The sequence below is a fragment of the Rhagoletis zephyria genome, unplaced genomic scaffold (assembly GCF_001687245.7).
Source record: "Rhagoletis zephyria isolate East Lansing unplaced genomic scaffold, Rhagoletis_zephyria_1.1 Rzeph_scaffold_00317, whole genome shotgun sequence".
Classification (NCBI taxonomy): Eukaryota; Metazoa; Arthropoda; class Insecta; order Diptera; family Tephritidae; genus Rhagoletis; species Rhagoletis zephyria.
In genome coordinates this window covers 200,914-225,643 of record NW_016157401.1, presented here as the reverse complement: position 1 = coordinate 225,643, position 24,730 = coordinate 200,914, and the positions used below count along the sequence as shown (strand labels likewise).

The 24,730-nt window shown below is 33.5% G+C and overlaps 1 protein-coding gene and 1 long non-coding RNA gene across 5 annotated transcripts in view; one reads left to right on the top strand and one right to left on the bottom strand.

Annotated features, from left to right (window-relative positions):
• Positions 1 to 19,823, bottom strand: part of LOC108358952 (putative uncharacterized protein DDB_G0282129) — a 48,633-nt gene extending 28,810 nt beyond the window's left edge. For 2 of the 4 annotated variants that reach the window (XM_017610500.1, XM_017610501.1), the window contains exon 1: positions 18,630 to 18,709. The gene's annotated coding sequence lies outside the window, so the exon portion shown is untranslated. Of the gene's footprint in view, positions 1 to 18,629; positions 18,710 to 19,668 lie in introns of those variants that run through there. The other 2 variants (XM_017610503.1, XM_017610502.1) reach the window with 2 other exon arrangements.
• Positions 19,824 to 20,837: 1,014 nt separating this feature from the next.
• On the top strand, positions 20,838 to 23,006 carry LOC108358953 (uncharacterized). Its single transcript, XR_001846858.1, has 3 exons — positions 20,838 to 20,925; positions 21,922 to 22,181; positions 22,252 to 23,006. It is a non-coding gene; the product is annotated as an uncharacterized LOC108358953 (long non-coding RNA).
• Positions 23,007 to 24,730: the final 1,724 nt, after the last annotated feature.

The following is a 24,730-nucleotide window of genomic DNA, read 5'->3' as shown; positions in this document are numbered from 1 at the left end:
ACAGCTGCTTCAGCCGGGAAATTTGGGCGGACTTCCGCGATACGTCCGGACGGTATGAAGCGAGCTGCTGCGGCAGTGACTACCCTGCGGAACTGGCGTTCGCCAGCATGTACGTCTGTGGGTGTGGGGAGGGCGGCGAAGCTGCTCTCGGTAACTTCCGCGAAGCCGTTCCAATCAGCTTTTTTGAAGTTGGTGTAGGTTCGGTGATCCGCGGGAGCAAAGTTGGTGGGCTTATTGATCGAGATGATTATGGGCAGATGGTCTGATGCTAACGATAGCATAGGTCGCCATAATATGCTATTTATCAGACCAGCGCTAGCAATTGTTAGGTCTGGCGAGCTGCTGCAGCTGCCCACAATCCTGGTGGGGGCGTCGACGTCATTATCGACGTGTTCGGCTCCATGCATTAATTATGTTATTCATGTATGATGTGAACATGCTTTCAAACATCATACACACATCAATGTTTATCGATATATTTTTCTGTGCCATTTTAATTTATCGACTAAAGCTTTGAGCAGATACATTTGTACGATATGCAATCGCAGTTTAAATTTTTATTTTGTTGGTTGCTAAAATAACCAAGATCTAAAATTTGAATCTGCATAGTGAAACAACTTTTAACTGTAGGAAATATTCTAAAGATAGGCTGTAAGTAAATCGGGATACGTTTTAACAAATCCCTACATTTTTGTAGCTACGTATTTTGCTGCATAGAATCTATTTCAATAATACGGCTGTTACAATTATGAAATATGTATTTAAAGTTTTCCTTAACCACCATTAGTTAAGATGTTGGGAAATGTTTAGTTATTGGCCCACCGTTTTTGGGGTGGGGGGTGGAGGGGGAGCGGGCGGGGCCCCCCCCAAACCCCCCTCATTCGAAAGGGGACAGTCGCCACTTTACGAAAAGCCCCACCCCCCCATTGGGGACCGCCCACAGACCCCTAGGGAACCGTTTGAAAATGGGGTAAAAACGTAATTTTCCGAGGCAAACAGCAGTTTCAAGTGGAATATAACCCAACTAACGAAAAACGTGGGATTTTTAAATAAAAGAAATTATCCCAAGTTGGTTATCAGGCGATTTGAAAAAAAAAAATGATGGGGAAAAAAATTAACTAACAATATTGTGAAATTAAGAAAAAAGCGACAGATAGAAATGTTCGGCCGCACTTAGGGATTATAACCCTCACTACGTAGAATTCTCTTCTGTGTTGCCAAAGAAAGGGGGTTGAACACCTTTTGCAGAGAACACCTTTCTGCGTAGGCGGCCTTCGGCCGCACTTAGGGATTATAACCCTCAGGCAGTAGAATTCTCCTTTCTGTGGTGCCAAAGAAAAGGGGCCGAACACCTTTTGCATAGAACACCTTTCTGCGTAGGCGGCCTTCGGCCGCACTTAGGGATTATAACCCTCAGCGAAAGGAGCCACAGGGACAGTAAATACATATTTTCCATGGAAAGGTTTATATTTTTAATGCTGACTGGGTTATATCATATTTTCTTTTGTCTCTCATCCTTCTTGTATATTTAGCAGTTTGACAGCTAAACGCCACCATTTAATGTGCATATGCAACCAAAGGCAAACGCGTGGTTTTGAAGATGTTTTTATTTAATAAATTGTGATTGATAGATTAAAATTAAAGTAATAAAGAAAGTTGTAACAAGTCGAATAAAGTTTAAAGTGAAGGGGAATATAAAAATGCATTAGTGAAGTGGCTGCTTTAAGGAAAATAGGAGTGATAAATGTGAGCTATTTTCCGAATTTTACAAAAAAGGGCATATTTCAAACCCAATTTGTAAATTAATTAGTGACCAAAAATTACAATAGTGGATGTTAAAGTAATGGGTAGACCCTTGGCTACAAGTGTGTGCAATTTTTTTTTGGATCGGGTCACCCCTTTGGACGCAATACCCCGAAATAGGTGGGCCACTTACTAAACCGTACCCAAGATGTTTAGAGATAAAAGGAAGGACGGGTATTTTACAATTTGGTTATCCACGTAAATTTTTCTGTAGAATTTTCGTTCAATTACCGATGCCAACATTGTAACCGCATAAAAATTATCTGAAATGTTGAGTACGGTTGGGTACGGCGTCCAAACGCGTGACCCGAATCAAAAAAGTTTTGTACCCACTTATATTCAAGAGTCTATGCTTTATTAAAAATTTCCAAATTTAAAAAAAACTAGTGTTCGCCCAGCGGTTGAAATCCAACCGCTAAAATTAAGCACGGTACATGTGAGTTGAGTTGAGGGGAAATAACATTAGTTGGAATGGGCTAAGTGCAGGGGAGTTAATCTTAATACTTCGCATAACATAATATTTCATAGCATAACATGATATCGCAATTCTTCAGATCTATCTCCTTTTTTATCCCTATCACTTCTTCTCTATGTTTGTCTCTACCGTTTTTTATGTTTATGTTTATCTGCATATTCATCTTCATTTTCATCTTTATCTTTTCCTTAGTCCTGATCTATGTTTTCATTATTTTCTTCATTTAGATATTCACACATACATATTGAATATTCATATGGCCAAGAAATGTTATATGCCCTCTACAACAGATGAGTGGCCCGCCCCTTTTGCTCGGCAACACAGAAAGGAGAATTCTGCTGATTAACAGGTCAATTCTGCGCTGGTAACAAAAATTGTGTAACCGGTAAATAAGCAGGTAAAAATCTTTGAAAATTGAAATGCCCGAATTTCCACAAATCTTCATAGCTGAATACCGCACTTATAAGCTAGTAACTTGGTTGATAATCAACCGAGTTTAGACCTTTCGAATGATATATGTAAACTTTTAGAAAACTTAAGAAATCTGTTTGTGTTTGCCCAGCAAACAAAATTTTTGTTCACATGTTTCTTCTCTTTTCCACTTTGGCAATGTTTTTACGCACTATTTTATAAAGCAACTATACTACTCCTGAATTGAGTCAAAATTTACGTTTAATAATGAGTAAAATTGCTTTAAGAAATCGGTTGAAATCTGACTGAGTTATTCAACTTTTCATGAAGAAAAGAATCAATTTTTGTCTACAATCGCAAGATGTTTGCTTTACCTTTTATTTTTTTAAATTCAGCATCGTCTATTTCCGCTGTTAGAAAACAGCAATATTCTGAAGTAATTTTTCATTAGAATTTTGTATCAAATAACATCACATCACATAAAGATTCAAATAAAAATTAATTTTTTTACCTATAATACAATTCAAGTTCAAGGTTAAAAGCCCAAAAGATTATAATGCTGAGCTTTTACATATTTAATAATATTTAATCAGCTGGGTAAGGTCTACATTGAACAATATAAAGGCGAATAAAAATATCAAACATCTGTATCATACGCAAGCCAGTAGACTAAATATTACACCTTGTTCTAATTTAATATTCATTCTGTAACAAAGCATATACATCAAAGGGTTACTTCGTCCACTAATTGGAAACATTAGGGAATTATTTATTTTAGATTTAAATTGATAGTAAGAAGAAAACTCTTAAATAGTTCCAAAAAGTTTCTCCCGCGATGGGGTTAGTCGCGATTCGCAAAATGTCAAGCATCAAATTAAATTTTTCGATAAAAGGGCCAAGGAATTTCGAATATTATCTTAAGACTGTATTTATAGGCCACCTGATCCTAATGCAGTACAAATGTCTGGAAATGGAACATTTTATTTTCAACAGGATTTTTTCCCAACAAGTAAAGCGAGGAATTCGAAAAGTTGGTGAAAATAAATTTTTTCCCTGGTTTTTTTCTCAGCGGAAAATTTACCCCAATCTTCTTTATGCTTAAACCCATTGGATTAGAAGTTGGGTCCGTGTTTCAAGCACACTAGGTAACATAAATAACATGACTTTGGATGATTTCAAAAAGGATTTAACAAAAATATGGGACGAAATATCAAACTAACACGGTCGACCGCCTGCGAAAATTTTCTCAAATGTTTAAAGCAAGTACTGCAAATCAAGAGTACGAAAATTGAAATTAATTCTTAAAATATGTCGGTTAGTAGTTTATATTTTTATGAATGAATCATTAATTAATCGAAATAAAGCTAACCACATCGTATTTCAAAAAATTACATAAGTGTGACTGTTATTATTTTACACGCTGTATATAAAGTTGACAAAAATTCAAAGTTTTCATCAAAATTAAAAATTTTTTACTCAGAATTTCTAGAGAATTTTTGAGTATACAGCTTCGTAGCACGTTAACTTTTCGTAAAACAAAGTGCAAGTTTCAAGTTACTAGAAATTACCGTAGATTTTTTAGAATTTTTTTGTGGCAGAANACGTTAACTTTTCGTAAAACAAAGTGCAAGTTTCAAGTTACTAGAAATTAGGTCGATTTTTTAGAATTTTTTTGTGGCAGATGTTGCGCGTTTTCTTCCATATAACGTGTGATCAGAATCTATTTTTATGGAAGAAAATGCGCAACTCCCTCCACCAAAAAAAAAAAAAAATAGTATAAAAAATCAACGGTAATTTATAGCGACTTGAAACTTGCACTTTATTTTAATAAAACTGCATACTCCAAAATTTTGAAATTTTCATGAAAATTGTTTGAATTTTTGTGAACTTTATATGAAGTGTGAAACTTTCATTTATGTGGTTTATGTTATAGAATGAACTATGTTTTCATAAATAATTAATAAAAAAATTAAAATAATTGTGAATATTGTATTAGAACATTTGACACCGACTCTACATACAATAAAAAATGTTTCTAGCAATTTGCATATATGCGTCTGCACCAATACAAGTGCTGCTGCCATTAGCACAATAGAGTTCGAAATACAAATACTTAACGAAAATTATGAGTTTTGCGAGAGGTTATTTTTTTGTTGTACACAGTGCTCACATTTTTTCGGAAGAGTTCATTAACATTTCATATTTTCTCTTATCGTACTAAGTTGAGTTGTTCAATATTATAAACAAGTTAATATGTAGATAGCTACATATCGTCGTTTAAAGTATAAAAAACGCGTATTGTGGTTCTGAAAAACCTCGTAACTGACATTTGTGCCAAAAATTACTTTTGCTCACCGGAGGCTCCTGGCATCAAGCCTTATCCATTCATATAAAAATATCGATATTTAGACATATAAAGTAGAGATAATTAGAGTTAAAAGAGAGAACCATTGTGAAGTAGGACATTTTTTGCCTCCCATACGAGGTTTTGAAATTATCTTGATACGCAGTTTTGTACTTTAAACGACGATATGTATTTATAAGCAACGTGTATACCTAACATTTTAGAAATCAATTCAAGTGAAAAAGCAAAATTTCTTCATATTGATATTAGAGAATTTAAATGTGCCTTTTGCTTAAATATTTGAAAATTGTTTAACGGTGGAATTTAATTCGTCCTAACTTCGTTCCCACACAGAATGTAATAAACGTAGAAGAAGTCTGATGAGGAGATGTGGTGATCTCCGAAATAGCTGCTATAACTTCTACCGCTTAGACTTTGTTGCTTTTTCAATTTTTCCTAATAAACAATCGTGATACGGCAATACGAGATACGGCAAATAAAAGCAAATAAAATTCACCATAAACCGTAATTACATCAATTTTCGATAGCCCTGATATTTTCTGAGAAAAAAAAAATAAATAAATTTTAACAGGGAATAAATTCAAAAATAACAGCTTCTGTGTAAATGTTTTGCACTTTGATTGATAAATAAGAAAGTAACGATTGGTCAAATGAAAATGCGCAAGGATTTTTTGTATGAAATATGAAAAGAAAAGAGGGAGTTACTCATACGCCACGTACACGTGAGTAGGTAGAGTGTTTGCATCGAAACAAGGGGTGCCATAAATGATTAATTCAATTCTGAGAAACTATTAGAGCTATCGAAAAGTGATGTATATACCATGATTTATTGAGATTTTTATTAGATTTCATTTACCGTTTCTCGTATTACGATTATTCAATTGGTTTCATAAAATATACGTGATTAAGTGAAACCACTCTTTTTTTAATTTGAATGACGGTAAATTGCAAATATCTCGAAAAGTTATCCATAGAAAAAAAAATTATCTCGATTTTCGGAATCACCGAGCAATTCTACATAGGAATTGGATAGTGGCATCCATAGAACATTTTTTGCTGTAAACCAGTGTTATTTAATACTTTTTTTTTCAAAAATCTTATTTTTCAATTCCTTTCAACTGAATTGAAAACAATGTATCACAATCTCAATTCCTTTCAAAGGAACTGGAAAAAATTACATTACTACCACGTAATTACTTCGAATTGTAATGTAATTTAAAAATAAAAAAATTATTTTGATATTACTTCTAAGGAATTGAAAAATTGTAAAGACAACAGCTGGCTGTTTTTACCAGTGTTGGCATCGAAAGTTCCCCTGATCCGAGTTAATTCCCAAAAATTTCGTGGATTTGTTCGGCTGCTTATGCGGTTTTGAAAGAAGAAAATGCATAAGTTAATGCGAATAAAGGCTGTTTATGCAGATAAGTGAGCCCGTTTGTAACCAGTATAATGACTGAGATTAGGATAGAGGTTCGTGCGTGTGAGTAAACGTGTTAGATGTTTGCGTATAGGGGTACCTATATGAGAATGAGTGGTTATTTTTTTTTCTTTTTTAGCATATGTTTTTAAGTTTTCATTTAAGTACAATTTCGCGATGGAATCTTGTTCTTTATACAAAAAAAAAATGTATCGACTCCTGAGGTTTGCTCATATACTCCCGATTACATACTTTGTTCTAGTGAGATAAAATTAAAGAAGCAACTTGGAAAGAACTTTTAGTGCACGTTTGAAGCGAATAAGAGTCCGGGTGGATTTTTAATATTTTTATTTTGTTTACGGTCTTTTGTATTTGTTTTTTTATGTAAGTATAAAAGTTCTGCTCAACACTGCAAATTTATAGCTGAACAAAGCCCTATCTGGAGTTATGGCGTTAATCGCAATCAGCAGATGCCTTTACAAAAGAAAATTGGGTCCTCAGATTTTATAAACACGACAAATGAAGTAGCATTACGCTTGACAGATTTAGTGCTAGCCTTAGGGTCGGTTTTTCAGTGCCAGTTTAAGCTTAGATTGCGTAACCTGCGTTTAAATTGAACAGCTGGCTGACATTTGATTGGCTAATCTTAGTTTAAACCACAGCCGTGCACTGAAAAACTGGCCCTTAGTAACAGCTTTTCGTCACTCTAACTTTAAGAGTCTATGCTAAGCGAACACTAACACCATGCGCTAACTCAGTTAGAGCCTACTTTTACATTTTAAGGATTCCAAATTTATAATGTCTAATCATGAAGAAATCATGCGAAGACAAATTTTCTACCAGCAAGTATGTATCTGTCAAAAGGTGTATGACCTAAAAATTAAAAATTGGTTGCGAAATAACGAAGTCGTTGAACTTGTTATCCACGTATGGTGCATTCCGACACAAATTTATATACAAATACATACATAATTAAATACTTATGTATGTGCATAAGACGTATGCGCGTGTGGAGAGAACTGTGGACAGATGTCAATGCTACCTTTGTTGTCCCAGCCAGCACATATCGCTGTAACAAAGAATCCCAGAATTTATATTTACGATGCGTACGTAGAGTATGTACATACATATGTATATTATGCTCACAAATTTACTAGACCATATTCACATATGTAGATACAAACATAAGTATAGTGCCTATATATATGTATGTATATCCTTACATATTTTATATAGTGCAACTTGCATGAGTCAGCGAGGGACTTCGTAAACATATATGTATGTGTATGTATGTATATGTAAGTATCTACAGCATGCAAACATGAATACGATCGTGCTGTCCTCACAGGATCTGCTCCAAGAGAGTAGAGATGAGGTTATAACACATATACATACATACATATGTACATATGTATGTACAAACATCCTGTATGACTAAATATCTTTCATCACCCAAAATTGCCGTGAATATGTAGTGAGTTAACCGATGCACAGTCATAAATATATAACAGAAAACCCTAAAATGTATACTTGTGCATAAATATATTCCTACAAGTAGACACACTAATAATGTACATGCATATGTATGTACATACGGTGCTATGAAAATGCATACAGTGACGAACAAAAGTTTTGGCAAAGAGAATTTTTCGCGAGTGAATTTCAACAAAAGTCACTGTAAATTCATATTGAAAGGGGTTGAACTTCACTCGGAAGTGAATTGCAGAACCTGTCTGAGTATATGTATGCAAAAGTTTTCATTCTATTTTTTTTTGCTAATTTTGTATAAAAATATTGTTCCTACTCCAACAAAAAACATAAAAATTATATTTCTTAACTTTTTGCAAAACTCTGGGAAATTCAATCAATTTGCATACCTATTTGCAACTTTCTATTCAAATCTTTTAGAAAAATTCTCAGTATTCAGTTTTATATCCCATTCAATTATAGTTCAACAAAGTGCAAGTTTGAAGTTGCTAGAAAATCGCGCTGATTTTTCGAGTTCGTTTCCGTACAAAAAAAAAATTGTCGAACATACTTTGTATGGAAGAACTTGCATGAAAAAGTTGCCAAAAAGCAAGTTTGTTACACTAAAATTGAATGGGCTATAAAACTGCATGCTTAGAACTTTTCTAAAAAATCTGAATAGAAAGATGCAAACAGTATGCACATTTATTGATTTTTCCTGAGTATTGCACAAAGTTTAAAGATTTTATTTTTCGTTTTTTTTTTTTTTTGGTGAAACATGAACTACTATACTTTTATAAAAAATTATCGAAAAGAAATAAAATTGAAAATGTTTGCATATACACATTGCAATTCTCTGTGCCCAAACTTTTATTCATCACTGTATGTACATATGTAGGTAGAATAGATGAGTTTGCAAGCATCAACTGAATATCAAGAGCTGAGTACGAGGAATATCGTAGTGAACGACCTTGAAAAGTGTAAATGAACTCAAGCAATCCAGGGGCAATGAATTATGCCAGACTTTTGTAGGTCTTATTAATACGGAGAAAATAACTAAAAAAATTTGTATATATTATTTTGTATGTAGTAATTCCGTTCCTATACAACTGCTATATACATTATGCACATATCGTCCCCTCAATATAACAATAGAGTATAATTTTTTTTGGGTTTTGAGAAAATCGACTTTAAAGTTTTTGTTTTTTTTTTGTTTGAAGGAAATTTTTGAACAAGAAATTATACACCATTTTTTCCAATGACATTTTGACCCACTTTGTGGAAGTAGAATTTGACGAAATTTTGACCAGACATAGAATCAATGATGGAGATTCTAAATATGCAATAAAAAAATAATGGCGTATGAGCACATACGCTATTGTTATATTGAGGGGACGATATTATGTAAAAGGCTGTGCGAGTAGTTGATTATTAAAAATTTCTATTAATATTAAAGTAAATAAATCAATTACTCGATTAATTAGAAGTTAGAAAGTTCAGTTACTCGAGTAATCAAGCTTTTGATTAACCAAAAACTAAAATATTTAATTAGTTTACTTTATGATTAATCAACAATGCTAAATCGGAATTTATTCGAGCGTCGTGGGAAAAAGACAATGCGCAACACACCCACACAAAAAAAAAATTCTAAAAAATCAACGGTAATTTCTAGCGACTTGAAACTTGCAATTTGTTTGTTTACTAAAATTTAACGGCCTACAAAACTGAATACTCCAAAGTTTTCTAGAAATACTGAATAAAAATTTTGAAGCTTTGATTAAAATTTTTCCAGTTTTGTGAACAGGCCAATAAAAATTGGGAAAAAATTGGTGCGGCAAATGCTAAAACTGCTTTCAATAGACTGTTTTGTGCTGATTATGAGTCCGTAATTATAAGTTTCCATGAGCAAAATCGCATTTTTACAATATTTTAGAAGCTTCTCATAAATTAAATTAAAATAAACAAAGGCGTCATATCTGTGGGCTGCCAAATTATCAGTGAAACAAAACAACAGAACGGATCATAAATGGAACCAGAGTTCCATCAGGATGACATCGTTGTTGCATTTTCGTGCAAAATTTTTATCCGGAGCCCGATCATTGGCCACGGGAACACGTAACGCTGAAGTTAGACAATCGATTTTGCCTTCGCATTTTTTTTCACACCCTATAGCTTGTCGAAAATCATCCAACTTGAAAGTCATTTGCATTCCATTGTAAATTAAATTTTTCGCATAGAAAAGCCCATTCAGTTCATTCGCGTTGTTTAATTAGGTAAGTTGCGGTTACGATTGATAATATTCTTCATAATCAAACTAAAAAAATATATAATGCCAGCGACAAAGTAAAATAAAAAGATAAATATTCCCGGAAAATTTTAAATTTTAGACTTTCTTGTTTCAGGGAAATCAATAAGATGTGCAGCTGAACATTTTATAAAACCATTGAATGAATAAGGCTCTAATATGAATTTTATATATGTAAAATTGTTTCATTAACTACCCAGCTTTCAATATTCTGGCCAGTACTCCGGATATATATGTGTCCGGAATAAAGAGATAGTACTGTATTCAGTTTTTATTAAAACTGCTTGCTTTAGAAAGGTAGTATAAAATTATGAAAGTGCAATTTTTTACTAATAAGGAACACATTATGCTGTCGAATCTATTTAAGAAACATGAAATTTTGTTATAATTTTGCGTTTCTTTTTTTCAGGTTGGAACAGAAATTTTTAATTTTCTGAACAAAATTCTAGCGATCACCATTCACTGTGGGGTAGCAATAACTGGTCTTTACACAATTTAAGAATAATTGCAAAAAATTCAACTCGGAAATGTTGTATAGGCTGCATATGGCGTGAAAGGGGTAAATATATAGTTATAGTATAGTACATAGTTTTTTATGTAACTGAAAACTTATGTATAAATATGCAAGCTTAGATGATAAGAGCATTTTCAATTTAAGCGTTTAATATATATAGTTCCTTCATTTAGGTATGAAATCCAAATCAAGAATTGAAGTAAACCTGATATTCGATATTAGGTAATCACTTTATGTGAATTACACAAATTGTTTCATAGGATAACATTTTTTGAAAGATTTTCATTCATTGAGAGAGATGCACAAAATGAGTCCGGCTTTGTCAATTGACATATTTACATACCCATACGTATGTATGTATGTAAATGCGTAAGTGTGTATTGTGCAATAAAGCGTAAACTTTTACTTTCAAGTCTTCTTTATGCTTGTTTTCACCTTATCTTCGCATTTCTTTTTAACGTTGGACCTTCATTCACTCATCACAAAGTCGACCGCTACCTGGTGGGTATGGTCTTTGTTTTCTTTTTATACATACCTAGTAAGACTTATTTTTATAAACTACATACACGCGTCCACGGCTTGCTGGCCATTTTTACGCTCTTCAAACTTAACACATCTACATAAGTATATGCTTATTCTTTCCTTTATCGTTTATTCTTTATCGTGGATTTTTTGGGCAATAATTTCATTGGTATGTTTGTGTATATCAAGTAAACCGTTATGTGCGCCAACTTATAACGGGTTTGCTTATAACCAGCTAAGAAATTGCTTAATGTGCATGTGAATCATATGATAATACATATGTATTTTCGAAGTCAGCATGTAAAAATCACTACCCAAATCCCAAATGTCCTATTGCATTTAGGTTCAAAAAAGGACTTAAATCTAGAGTTTGAATGACGGTGGAGCTAGAAATTTGTGGGTTAAATAAAAAACTGGTGGCTGTGATTACAACGCTTTTGTGCTCCAAACTCTTTAAGAGGTTTAAAAGCATTTTACGAATATCACTTGATATTTTTATATTTATTTGGATATACATAATGTTGGAAATTATGTATGTATATAACGATAACATACATATGTAGTGAATAAGCATCTCACATAAATTTTGCGAGTTCAACCACTATATTCTTTGGTTTACTTTAAGAAATGAAAATAGTTTTAGAACAGACGAAGAGGGTAGAAAATTCAATGCTTGTAAGAGAATAAATTAACACCTGCCCCAAACAGCTGTTTTTGTGCCTTTCTGCTACTGCAACCGCAAAATGAGCACACTGAGGAGGCATCTGAACATGCACATACAAATGCGAACACAAAAATATGCTGGTGTGTTATGAATTTTAGTTCGGGCTATGTCGTACAAAGTCGTGTGCAAGCAAATACAACTCGGAAAGATCGGCACAATGAATGACCGATTAGTGTGACGTCTTTTGTGGTATATTATCGGGCGGCCAGCAGTACGTACATACACATATATATATCCCTACAATTTTATGTACACAAAGCTCTAATGTGAAAAAGTTAAGTTGCTACTGATCGCACTCAGTTTTGACTTGTTGTTTATTCAGTATTGTCTTGCTAATTTATTTTGATAAAATTGAAAATAATAATTATGTATACATAGTACTTCGATTTTCAAACTCTTCCATTAACTATTGAGAAAAGGAAAAATATTACTCGAATTAACACAAAGTCGCGATAAGGGCATGTGATTTTACTCAACATTTACATAGTTCTTGATTTCATGACAATCAAGGCTGAAGGAATTAATGTATTTGTAGGAAATACCGATTAAGTATTTTATAAATCACACGTTAGATAATATTAACTAATTAGCATTCATTGGCAAAAAAAAACAACACCTACTTTCAGCGACAAAATGCTGAAAAGAAACAAGTAAAAAAGGCGGGGTAAGTTCGGATGAAGCGGAACATTAAATACCCGGCGCACGCATTAAGCCTTGACACTCTATAGTCTTTCCGACGCGTCTGAAACCGGTTTTTCATATGCAAAAAGAGGAAGAGAATATTAGTTTAGCTCACCAATTTCAGACGTCGAAAAATGCGGTATAACGAAACAGAAAAATCCCTTACCAACACAACTATAAACCGTACATTCTCTATACAAATTTTTGTTAAATCTCGTTTTGAGATGCATTTAAGAAGCAGCTCTTTTCTGAAATCTTAAACGTTATGCCTCAAGTGCACATCAAATACCCGTTGATTGCGGAATTTTCCTTTATTTCCAAATGGAGAATTATTGAATTCTCAACTTTTTAGCTTAGCAAAGAAAAATATGGTTGATTTTAAAAATTAGTTACTTGCAGTTTGTTTTGAAATAGCTACATACAGTTAACAAAGTAATTTTTTGTAAAATAAGAAGACAAAAATTCTGTATGTAACTATTTCAAAACGAACTGTAAGTAACTATGTAGTTTTTAAAATCAACCGTATTTTTCTTTGCTAAGCTAAAAAGTTGAGAATTCAATATTTCCCCGTTTGAAAAAAAAAATGCATTTATTGGAAAACATTTCAAGTTTTTCTCCGATTTTGGGATATGTCGCAACAAATCCCCAGAAAAATATTAAAAGATTGTTTTATTTGGATTTTTGGCACTTTCAATAGAGCATAACGTTACCTTAATTCACACTTTTTTAAACCCGAGCGCACTTATGCACAAGGGTATATTAACTTTGTTCACATAACGGTTGTTTGTAACAGCCAAAACGAATCGAAATAGATATAGACAAATGTATATGTAAATGCTCAGAATGAATAGAGAAGTCGATTAAACCATGTCTGTCTGTCCGTCCGTCCGTGTACACGATAACTCGAGTAAAAACAGATATCTCAACGAAATTTGGTATGCAGGTTTCATTTCGATCTTTCCTCGGCCTCATTTGTAAGGAAATAATTGTACCAGCATGCTGGTAAGTTATATGCTTCGAGCCTGATGGTACAATCACTTTATCGAGCCAGAAAGCTGGTGTCGTATATTTCCCCTTTTATACAAAAAGGTTTTTGGTTGGATAAAATATTAGCTTTCTTTCCAGAGTTCATATGTATATATGTAAGTAAACAATTTTAGCTACCATTTTTAGTCACAACGACTTTTTTTAGCTCTTTTTTAGCCCTTTTTTTAAAGGAATTTGGCTCCCTAGTTTGACCAGGGCTTGAACCACTACACCACAGCAGCCGTCAATTCAATAAATTTCAATAAATGAAATGCATTTAAATTCACTAACGAAGAGCCATTTTCCAACAGACAAATTGCGAATGACTGCGAACGCATAGTTGAGCAGCTTTCTTAAATTTTAAAATTTAGTCAGATTTTAAAAATTTTGGCCATCTTATTTTTTGTGTCAAGTAAAATAATTATGCCGAATTTGGCAGAAGTTGATAAAACGTTTACCGAGATACTTATACGTATGTAGTCATAAGTGGACGGCGTCACGTTAATTTTCCAAAAATTTATAATCGTATTGGTAAGGAATTATTCCAAACATCAATTTTGAGTTAATTCGAAATTTACTGCTGTCAAAAAAGACTTCATTGCACTCAGCAAATTGGCAAAGCTGTCTCACCATAGTAAAAATATTATTCACCAGCTTTCCCCATAGAACTGTGTTACCGATTAACACACGCCCTCCTATATCTACCTCGATTCATTTATTAGAAACAACCTTTATGCGAACAAAGTTATTATACCAATCAGCGGTCAAAATCATTTGAGAGTATCAAAAAAAATCCGTAAGAGGAAGTATGTATTTATGTAAAAAACTTAAGTTTTTCAGTTTACTAGAAAAACATGCTTAGTTTCCCGTTAATTTGGTTTGCTTCTCTTCAGTTTCTTCTAATTACTGCTACTACATATTTATGTTTCTTGGTATGATCTCCTTGCTCATATGCATACATATAGCCTAGAAATAACTTGGCTACTACTGCAAACTCTAAACAGCCTAAGTCATCCAGATTCAATATTTAAAATATTTTCTAAAAAAAAAATGTAGCGGCACGTGCGTTTTGTGTCCACGTGTTTTTACTACGTATGTACATATGTATGAGTATATTCACATGTTAGACAGACGTCATACTTATGCAAGTACGTATGCATGAGGATGTACATACTTGCGCAGCATTAGGGGTCTTCATCTAAAGTGAGAAAGGGATAAATTGCTTAAATTTATCAGATTATCCGCATTCTTTCTTGAACGCACCTTGGTAAATAGTTGCATAAAATTATTTATTATTTGACTTATATGGAAAGTTGTGTTTGATTTTTACCCCGTCCATTGTGTTCATTTGCTGTTTATGTGTACGTAGCAAAAGCGACCACCTGGCAATCTGGCAGTGTTGAACTTTGCTGAAATTTATACATTTATCCACCAAAGTCATTTGATAAAGTGATAAACTTTGGTTAAATAGATTTCCATACAAAGTTTGACAATTATTTATCAAAATGATAAATTTATCATTTTATCAAGTTTATCAACAGCTTATCACTTATGATGAAGACCCCTATTAGTTTTTTGCCTCTTCTACACGTTTAGGATATTTTGAGTTGTGACTGTTTTTGATTTGGGGTTTGTGGAGGAAAATTTTTCGCTCAAAATTAAATACTCATATGCGCGGTAATGTGGATAATAATTTGTATACACATATGTACATTAGAGTGGTTCAAAATAAGTAAAGTCGGAAATTTAATGATCTCTCCCCTGTCAAAAACAATAAATTTTAGTCATTTGTTGAGGAAAATTTGACGCTCAAAATTAAATACTCATAAGCGCGGAAATGTGGATTATAGATTGTATATACATATGTACATTAGAGTGGTTCAAAATAAGTAAAGTCGGAAATTTAATTCTCCCACCAGCAAAATTTTCCATGTATTTTATATGGGGAAAGCAACTTTTCGTAGAAATGGTTTAGAATTCTTGAAAATCAATTCTCTTCAGGAGGCTTCCAATAACAATACTCAATTGTTTATTAAAAATTTTTTAGTACTAAAGATTTTTTATTTATCCCCCATTGCATTTTATGGTGGTTTTGGTGGACCTATAAAATATAGTCACTATGAAAAAGTGGTTAAATAATTAATTGAGTATTATTAATTCTATACCATTTCTACGAAAAATGTTTTTCTTCCCCATACATGGAAAACTTTGAGCGACCTCTAAATATTTTCTGATTTCAAAAAAAAAAAATTGGGGTATATTTTTTCGATATAGTACAATCCTAGGGGGAGAGAGCATACAAATTTCGACTTCACTTTTTCACATGCCTTTTTGGACCACCATAATGTACATACATATATTTCAAATGAAGCTTTATATTTGTATATGTATACATTGGCATGTAACTGAACGACTTAATGCACTTTTCGTATTTTGCTGAATAATTTAAATTAAACTTAATGGTTAACTTCTTGTTCGAATACATTAATTATTTATTTCTTATTCCGTCCATATATATTTTTGCAATAAATGTTCACGCCCACATATACATATAATCGGTATGTGAGCCACTTCCTTTTGTAGATAATTACATCACTAAGTTCAATGTAAAAGAGAGCAGGCTACACTATAATGGTGAATAAAGAGAGCTGATGAGATTGTGATTCAATTCAATGTGAAAATGCTGCGATTTTTCTTTTATTTTCCGCTGAACTATTTTTGTTATTTACGTCTAAGCTGAATCAGGGACATAATTATTAATCGGCTATTTTAGTTTTTTTTTTTTCTATTTTATCGCAAAGGGTCAAGTGAAGTAAAGGCACTACGCCAAAAAAGAAGGGCATTGCAAAAAGCAAAGAAAAGAAAAATTGGCATACATATTTTAGACGGTCGTAAGAATATAAATATGTATACCTACTACACATGAACGTCAAGACATAAAAATGTATGTACATATTTATGTATATACAAATATGAAGATTAATCCACTAGCTACTTTACCTATGCTCATGTAATTCAGTATACATATTTAAATCTCCCAATCGCTCGTACGCTCGTTTCTCGTCACAGACATTTTCTCTCGAAAAAAAATCGCTCTCACNAATCGCTCGTACGCTCGTTTCTCGTCACAGACATTTTCTCTCGAAAAAAATCCCTCTCATCAAGTCTTGCTGGCTTTCTAAACGATAAACCTGAAATAAATTCTATTGTTGTCGCGTTCGTTGTTGCCGGCACGAAACAGTTGGCTAGTACCGATCCACACTCATGGCTGCGTTTCTATTTGAACGATGAGTTCAGTCGTCTGCGGCGTGTGTACACGCTGCGAACAGAGCGCCAAATTCGTTGGAGGGGATATATTGCGCTTATTGGTGGCACTAAAACGGTGTGGTTGACGTAAAAATGCTACCTCTCCTTCCACCGTTAGCAACAACTGTAGCCTCACGTCGCTTTGATTACGAATGTGTGCGAATGTTCTTTCTGTTATTCGTTCAAGATTTTTTTGTCATACAACTTGAACTCGGTATTTTTGGTGTGTATATTTACAAAGCGCATACACCATACTGATTGTATGCAGCACATGAGAATGAAGCAAGAAGGCATTGCAATTGCGAACTAAGGAACTTTACTTATGTATGCAGTTAAATTTAGAAAAAATCGGGAGGGTAGGTATGTACATATGTATATACGGTGACGATGCCAATCAGTGACATTACAAGAGTTTTGAAGCTCAAAATACAATATAGCTTTTTTAAATATACAAAATCTATGCTAACAAGCTGGATGCGCGCTTATAAGATTTGAAAAGAATGTATGGGTGTTTTATACATGGTTCATTAAATTTATTAGGAATTACGTCACAAGTGAATAGAGACGTCTATTTCAAGCATAACTTTACTTCTTGTCAATTGACTAATGGCGTTTCTTTTCTACCGAAAAAATGTCGAGTTCTCAGTGCCCTCTTCGCACAAATACTAAGGAAAGGGCAATGAAAAGGCTACATTTTTTTGTAGAAAATAAAACGCCATAAGTCTGTAGAGGATTCACTTAAATATCTCAATATCGTTTTCTATTATTCAGTCATACATATAAATGTATGACGAAATCGATGGTCAAACCTAGACCACGAACTCCTCTCATTTTTGTAGTAAAAAATGTATCGGCGTACTAATTTTTCCCTCAATAAACATGCATATATATGGATATGTGTATATAGGACTCTCTTGCATTCAAGCTCATTTTCTCAAAAGTATGCACGCTAATAAACAGTTAGCGAAAGCGACAAAGCAACAACTCATCCGACAAGCGACAAACTACTCGCGCAGGGAGAGTAACTAGAGATTGCAGGTACAACGGCGAGTCAGTAAAAATTGACAATAATATATGTATGCAAATTGCTCTTTGGTCAATCATACTTCGACTCCAGTGGACAGAAAGCGACAGAAATAACGATTTCATTTTCATTCCGTCTGTGAATGAGACTCATTCGTCCGAAACGACGAGAAGCAAAACAATTTCTTCCTTTTTTGTGCATTTTCAATTACGTTTATTTGCGTATTATTTTCTCTAAATATCATGATGATAAAAACTTTTGTCCCATTTCCGCTCTTTCAAAGCAAATTCAGCCTTAGCGAAAATATTAAATAAAAGAATGCATTTTACATTTATTTTTCTGCTTTTTTTTGCTGTAAGAAGCAAAATGCAACGAAAAATTTTATTCATCAACTTTTCCGATTATCTGCAATGAATCATCGAGCAATCAACTTATGCACTAGATTATACAAAGGCAATAAATAATTAAACTCAAAACTACACACATATACGTTTTTAATTTACATGTATATGTATGTATATAACAATTTACGAAAAGATATTTATTTGGATTCAAAATATTTGATTAAAGAAAATGAGAATCACTTCACCTCTTTATTTCATTTATTTAACCAAATTATGATAAAGTTGTATGGATTTTCTTGGTCATCGTTTTCAGCTTTCCCCGTAGTAGTTGCCGCAGCTATTGTTCATTGAAACGATGGGTGTGGGGTTTATTGATGCTTTCGAGTGCCAGACTACGACGATAAACACAGTTTTGCAACTTTTTGTGTTTTCAATTTCCCAAAATCTTGGAAAATTCGTTACAAATATATAAATTATCACCACTCTAAACGATAAAAAAATAACAGTAATTTAGAAAAAAATTGCGATTTATATACGCGAAAGTAATATATTATTTAACCCGATGTCGCTATGTCAGCGTCAACAACGAGCGTGGTGCTTCTTCTTTTACAAGTATTAATTTTCAGCACATTAACTCATACACGCGCACATTAAATTTTCTCTCGCGCGCGCACTATTAATTCCATTCCAGAGAGTAGTCTAACTCTCCGGAACGCAACTGCTGCGGTCTCGTTTGCAGCGCCGCATTATTGAATCTTTTGATTCTGATGTATTGTGGTGGCTTTTGCACACCTTTGTGGCGGTTAACGCTTTGCACTGAGTGCAGTTCGTGCCGCGCCGCGTCTCGCAGAGCGAACAATTCGAACGCGACTTGAGGAACAGTTGATTTTTGGCTCAGCGACGAGCACGAGAAACCGTCGTCGTTTCACTGCGTAGACCTTCCGTCTTACGAGTAGAAAATTTTCTTGCCTTCACCGTCTTCCGTGAATTTTCTTTAATTTTTTGTAACGTGCTGTGCCTATATTGTTTTCATAAGAACCAAGTTCAATTTTGCTCAAAACTTAAAAATACACTATTTTAACATTTGGTGCGATATTGCGGAAAATGGCTTTGTGTTTAATTATTGATATGCAATAAAATGTTGAAAAAAAAACTGTGGAACTAAATCTCACTTTGATTAGTCATATAAGTATACATATATGTATATTCATATATTTTATACGTAATTTAGGAAAAAATGGTTCAACTGCCCTATTTTTTCGCAGTTTGGTGTAGTGTGCTTACTTTGGTGAAAATCTGAAAATCGTATTCTCGTTGGAAACGCATAATAATTATAAATGAAAGCGAAAAGTATTTACATAAAAGTATATTTGTAACTCCGATTAAGCATTTGCTGTGTTGTTCTTGTTGTTGTAATATCGGCTGGCGTTTTAGAATGAACGTGCTTTTAACACTTTCTTTTTTTATTAGAACTAGAGTTTTTTGTTCAATTAATTAAAATATAATGTTAAATTTTAATTAGAGCGATGAGCGAGCGAGCGCACGTACGACACACAACGAGCAACGAACGACGAACGACACAGCCATCGCCGGAGTGTTGTGGCCATTTTGTACTATGCTACAACTCAGCTAACCAGGCAGGCGATTCATATTCGTTCTGTCGTTCGTTTCGATTCTGTCGCGTAGCGTAGCCGAAAAATGGAGCGGTCGTCTGCTGCTAGCTGTCACTATTGACATCCAACTACAATGGCAACACTGAAAGTGATTAAACGGCAGAACTTGTATGTACGCTATTAAAAGCAAATCTATTCGATTGGTAGGGATAAAAGCAGATATTGAAATTAGCTAATTTTTGTGGTAAAAGAAACATGATATTTTTATCTATTATAGTAAAATAGTACTGCCAACTATTGTCGTTTGAAGAAAAACTACCTGAACTGAACTTTGCGTCTATCAATTGTAACGTTTTGCCTTGGCAACACTTACTGAAGTTTTCATGTAGTAAAACGCAACTCTGCTATTTTTGACTTAATACGGATGTTGACAGCCGATTAATGACTTTTGGCAAAACAGCTGAGAGCAACAGCCGCCAGAAACGAAAAGAAAATCATTAGGAAATGTGATTTTAATTACATCACGTGCTATACAGCATTTTTCCTTAAAATGTATGGATCTTACCATGATTTAGTAGGGGTTAATATATGTTAATGTTAAAAGCACTAATGAATTTTCTGCCATTCTGATCCTGTAAAACAGTAAAAGGGCACTTCATTGCCCGTATTTTATTAATAAAAATAAGTACTGGGGAATACATATGACATGTGCGCTTTTGTATATGTATGTATACAAATCCACAACGATTCACATCCGAACTCAGCGTAATGGTAGGCAAATTTCTCGGAAACAGGATAAGGTAAAATCATTAGTCATTGATTGTAAGAGCTGCTACCGTAATTAAATTGAAATATCCATAAGCTTAAAAAATCAGTTAAACTGTTCACAGTCCATGCAAAAGTAGAATATGACGAGTGTCGAAGCAAGGTAATTTTTTTGCATTGAATTTCAAACAAATTTTATTTATTGATTAAAAACTTGAATTCAAAGATAAAATAACGAGGAAATGAAAAATTGAAATGAAGCAAAATTAAAACAAATGCTGAAGAACAATTTTTTGGTTTTTATTTATACAAAGAGGCATATTATATTTTTATGGCAAACTATCTCACAAATAGCCGCTCACAGTATTGCTTTTGCACACGTGAGGTCATAATGTATAAGGTTGTAAAGTATGTGTTGCCAAATTTATTTTGATTTATTGAAAAATCTTTCGATTTTAAGAAATCTCTTCAATTGAAGTGATATGTATCAAGCGGATTTCCATTCAAATTCATGTTTTTTCAACATCTGGTAAACAAAATAAATAAAATCAGCCTTATCATGAGTTTCATTTTCCCCGAACCGGTTCACTTTTCACTCTCGGTTTCCATGGTTTTATTTTGGGCGGATGACAAATTTTCGGGTGAATTTTTTTTTCAGGCGAAACTCAGGATAAGGCAGAATATCTTTGTGAATTCAAAAATTTTCTTTAACGTGACATCCATTTGATTGTACACATTTTTGCATATTTAAAATAAATTGAATACTTACGCACGCTTTCAGTAAAACGAACATTTATGCATACATTACAGTGATTGGGTTGATTAAAAAAAAACAATCGCTGGCGGCATGGCTCATTTTCTTCCATATAAAAAAACTGAGCATGTGTTTAAAGGAAAATAAGGCGAAACACCCACAACAAAAAAGTCTCAAAAGTCAACGCGAATCTTGCCCAATTAAAGCTTGCAATTTATTATACTAAAATTTAATGGGCTACAAAGCTGCATCTATGTAAAGTTTCGGAAAACTGCATAAGAAATATAAGTATTACTGTCAATTTTTTAAAGTTTGGGTCATTTAGTATACATATTTATGTATTTTATTGTTATTGTTGTTCGTGCTTTCAATAAATAAAAAAAAACTATAGCTCCGTATTTTCAGTTTTAGATTAATGCATGGAAATCCTCTTCCTAATCTTAAAACTGGCACCAAACAAAAACTTACGAACCTTATTAAAAAAAAAAAACCTTTAATGCACACCCTCCTTTGATTATTCAAAAAAATTACAGATCCTGCGACGACGAGAAGATGAGCATCCGACCGACGTTGGTTTTGTAATGGATATATCTTGCACCAAGAAGGCTACTTCTACTATGAAGACATCTGGATTTAGTCTCCCTACTCAATTAAGTTTTATATTTGTATGTATTCACTTTATTGTATGTGGTTATAAACGTAAGTGATTTTAATAAAGCGGATTTTATTTTTCAGTTAAAGCTACGTAAATTTATTTGGAATTGAAGGAGAAATTTTCACACAAATAACAGTTTGAAGCTGTGTTATTTACTTGGCAGTTGCTGTTCATAAAACTTTCCTTATGCTATGATAGCTGGCTAAAGAGGCAATCATAAATGTGCATGTAAATAACACGAGACACATATTTTCCCACTTTTGTTCCCTTGTGTAATTGAATGAACGCAAATTTAATTTTTAAACTTGATAAAAGTGTCCTTGAAAAAAAAAACAATTCTCAATTTAGATTTTTTTTTGTTTTTCCCAGAAGCCACCTTGTCGTTAAATACCCACTATTTTGTTAAGATTTTTTAATATTGTTGTGCTGTTGTCATGGTGGAGTGTAGTAATGAGCGAGAAGAGGGATATATGACACTATCCTATTTGAAATTTTTTATAAAATAGCCGAATGCCAAGAAAATAGAGGAAATAAAGTCAGAAAGCTGTTTTATTATTTCACCTGTTTATAATTTCACCATGGCTGTTGTTGCACGCCTGCACCAGCCTTCGATTTCTTTACTTTGTTAAGCAAGAGTCGGTATAAACCCGTTGTTTATGTGTAAAAACAAAAAGTTGAGGTTAGATGGTGACCAAAAACGTTACCTTTTGAGTGGCATTCGATTTTTAGTAAAAAAAAATCAAAGAATCGTTGCTACCATTTTCGTGATGAATAAAACAATAAAACGAAACTTACCACGACGAAATATAAATATAACTATGTTAAAATATATGTAAACAAAATGGCCAAAATACACTAGGAGGTTTGCCATTGCCTGCCGAGGAGCAACCACTGTTAAGAAAAAACCTTTTTTTCTTTATTTTTGCGATGTTGCTTTGACCAGGGATTTAACCCAGGCCCTGCGGAGTGTAAGCGCGCACTGCTTACCCCTACACTACAGCGCCCGCCGAAAGTTTTGAAATCTCGAGCTCGTGCTCGGGCAACACGCTTTGTGCTCTCGTTCGTCTGTGTAAATTGAGTTAGCGGTTCACAGGTGACAACAACAATTGCATACACAAAAATCGTCGTGTGTAAATGAAATGACAAAAGTTTCCGTGTATAAACGCAGTCATATGAAACTCTTTTTCTCGTGAGAGCGCTGTCAAAGTGTGTATTTTCTATAACATTCTCCAATAGAGCCACTGTGACGAAAACATGTATGTGCATTTCTAGAGAAATTTATGGAGAATGTTTTGATCAAACACAACGAACAAAAGTTGTAATATTCTTCATGCATGGCTTGGATGCATTTATCCGCGATGTGCACACTGTAAGCATCAACACAAAATGAGGTTGTTCTTTTTGTTTCGAATGCAATGTTCGCAGACCACGCCACAAACGACGAGCGTGCTCACTGAAAATCAAAAGCTAAAGTTTGACAGTTCATTTATCAAAATGAAAAATTTATAATTTTATCAAGTTTATCAACAGTTCATCATTTTTGACGGAGACCCCTATTATTTTTTGATTTTTGGCAAGCATGCACGAACATGCACCGCAAGCCAAGCATGCGCGCGCACTTGTTTGTCGTGTGTGGCTACTGTTACCAATAAAACTATAATTAAATATGAGAATAATTCAGGGCTTGGTTTTTTTCGCATATGGGTGATTCCAGTCTACCGCGTAAAAAAAAAATTAAAAGTCCTCTATCTAACTTATTTATAGGCCGATTTAGCTACTATTTATAATATATACTGGTTATGTAAGCAGAAACATATTTGCCAAAAAATGGTCTCGTTCGGTGGGGCAACAATATTAACAAAACTTTTTCAATGGAAATTTGCATTGTGTTTGCATTATTCAACTTTGCGTTCAACTCAACGCAGGGTTGCACGCAAAAAAAGTTGAATGGCTAAATGTTGGCTGGCGACCAACTTTGTTGAAAGCGATTAGTTGAAAGGCCATTCAACCAAAAGTTGAATGCAAAGTTGAACAATGCAAACACCTTTTTATGGCGAATATTTTGATATTTTTTCATATTTTGATATTTTTAGCCATTCAACTTTTTTTTCGTGCAACCCTGCGCTGAGTTGAACGCAAATGTTGAACGCAAAGTTGAACAAGGCAAACACACTTTTACATTCAAGATTTCTACATTTAAAGACCTGGAAAATTAACCTTAAAAATTTCCAATATTACTACATAAACTTATATATGAAGAGTATTGCTCAATTCGCAAAGTTTTGAAATTTTGTAACCCAAGTCAAAATCCACTTCTGTTTTTCGTAACGTCACGCTAGCGCGTATGTTTACTAATATCTTGAAATCGCTACTACCAATAGTTGTAAGTTTTATTGAATAAGGGGACATTTAATTGCTGTGAAAATCTAGAAAAACTTTAAAATTTTCACTTTTTTAATTTTTTTACATTTTGTCATACGTCCGTCACGTAACGCCAGTGTAAATTACACAAACAGTAAAACTTTAAAATAAAAATGTTCTTAAAAAAAAGTGGGAGAA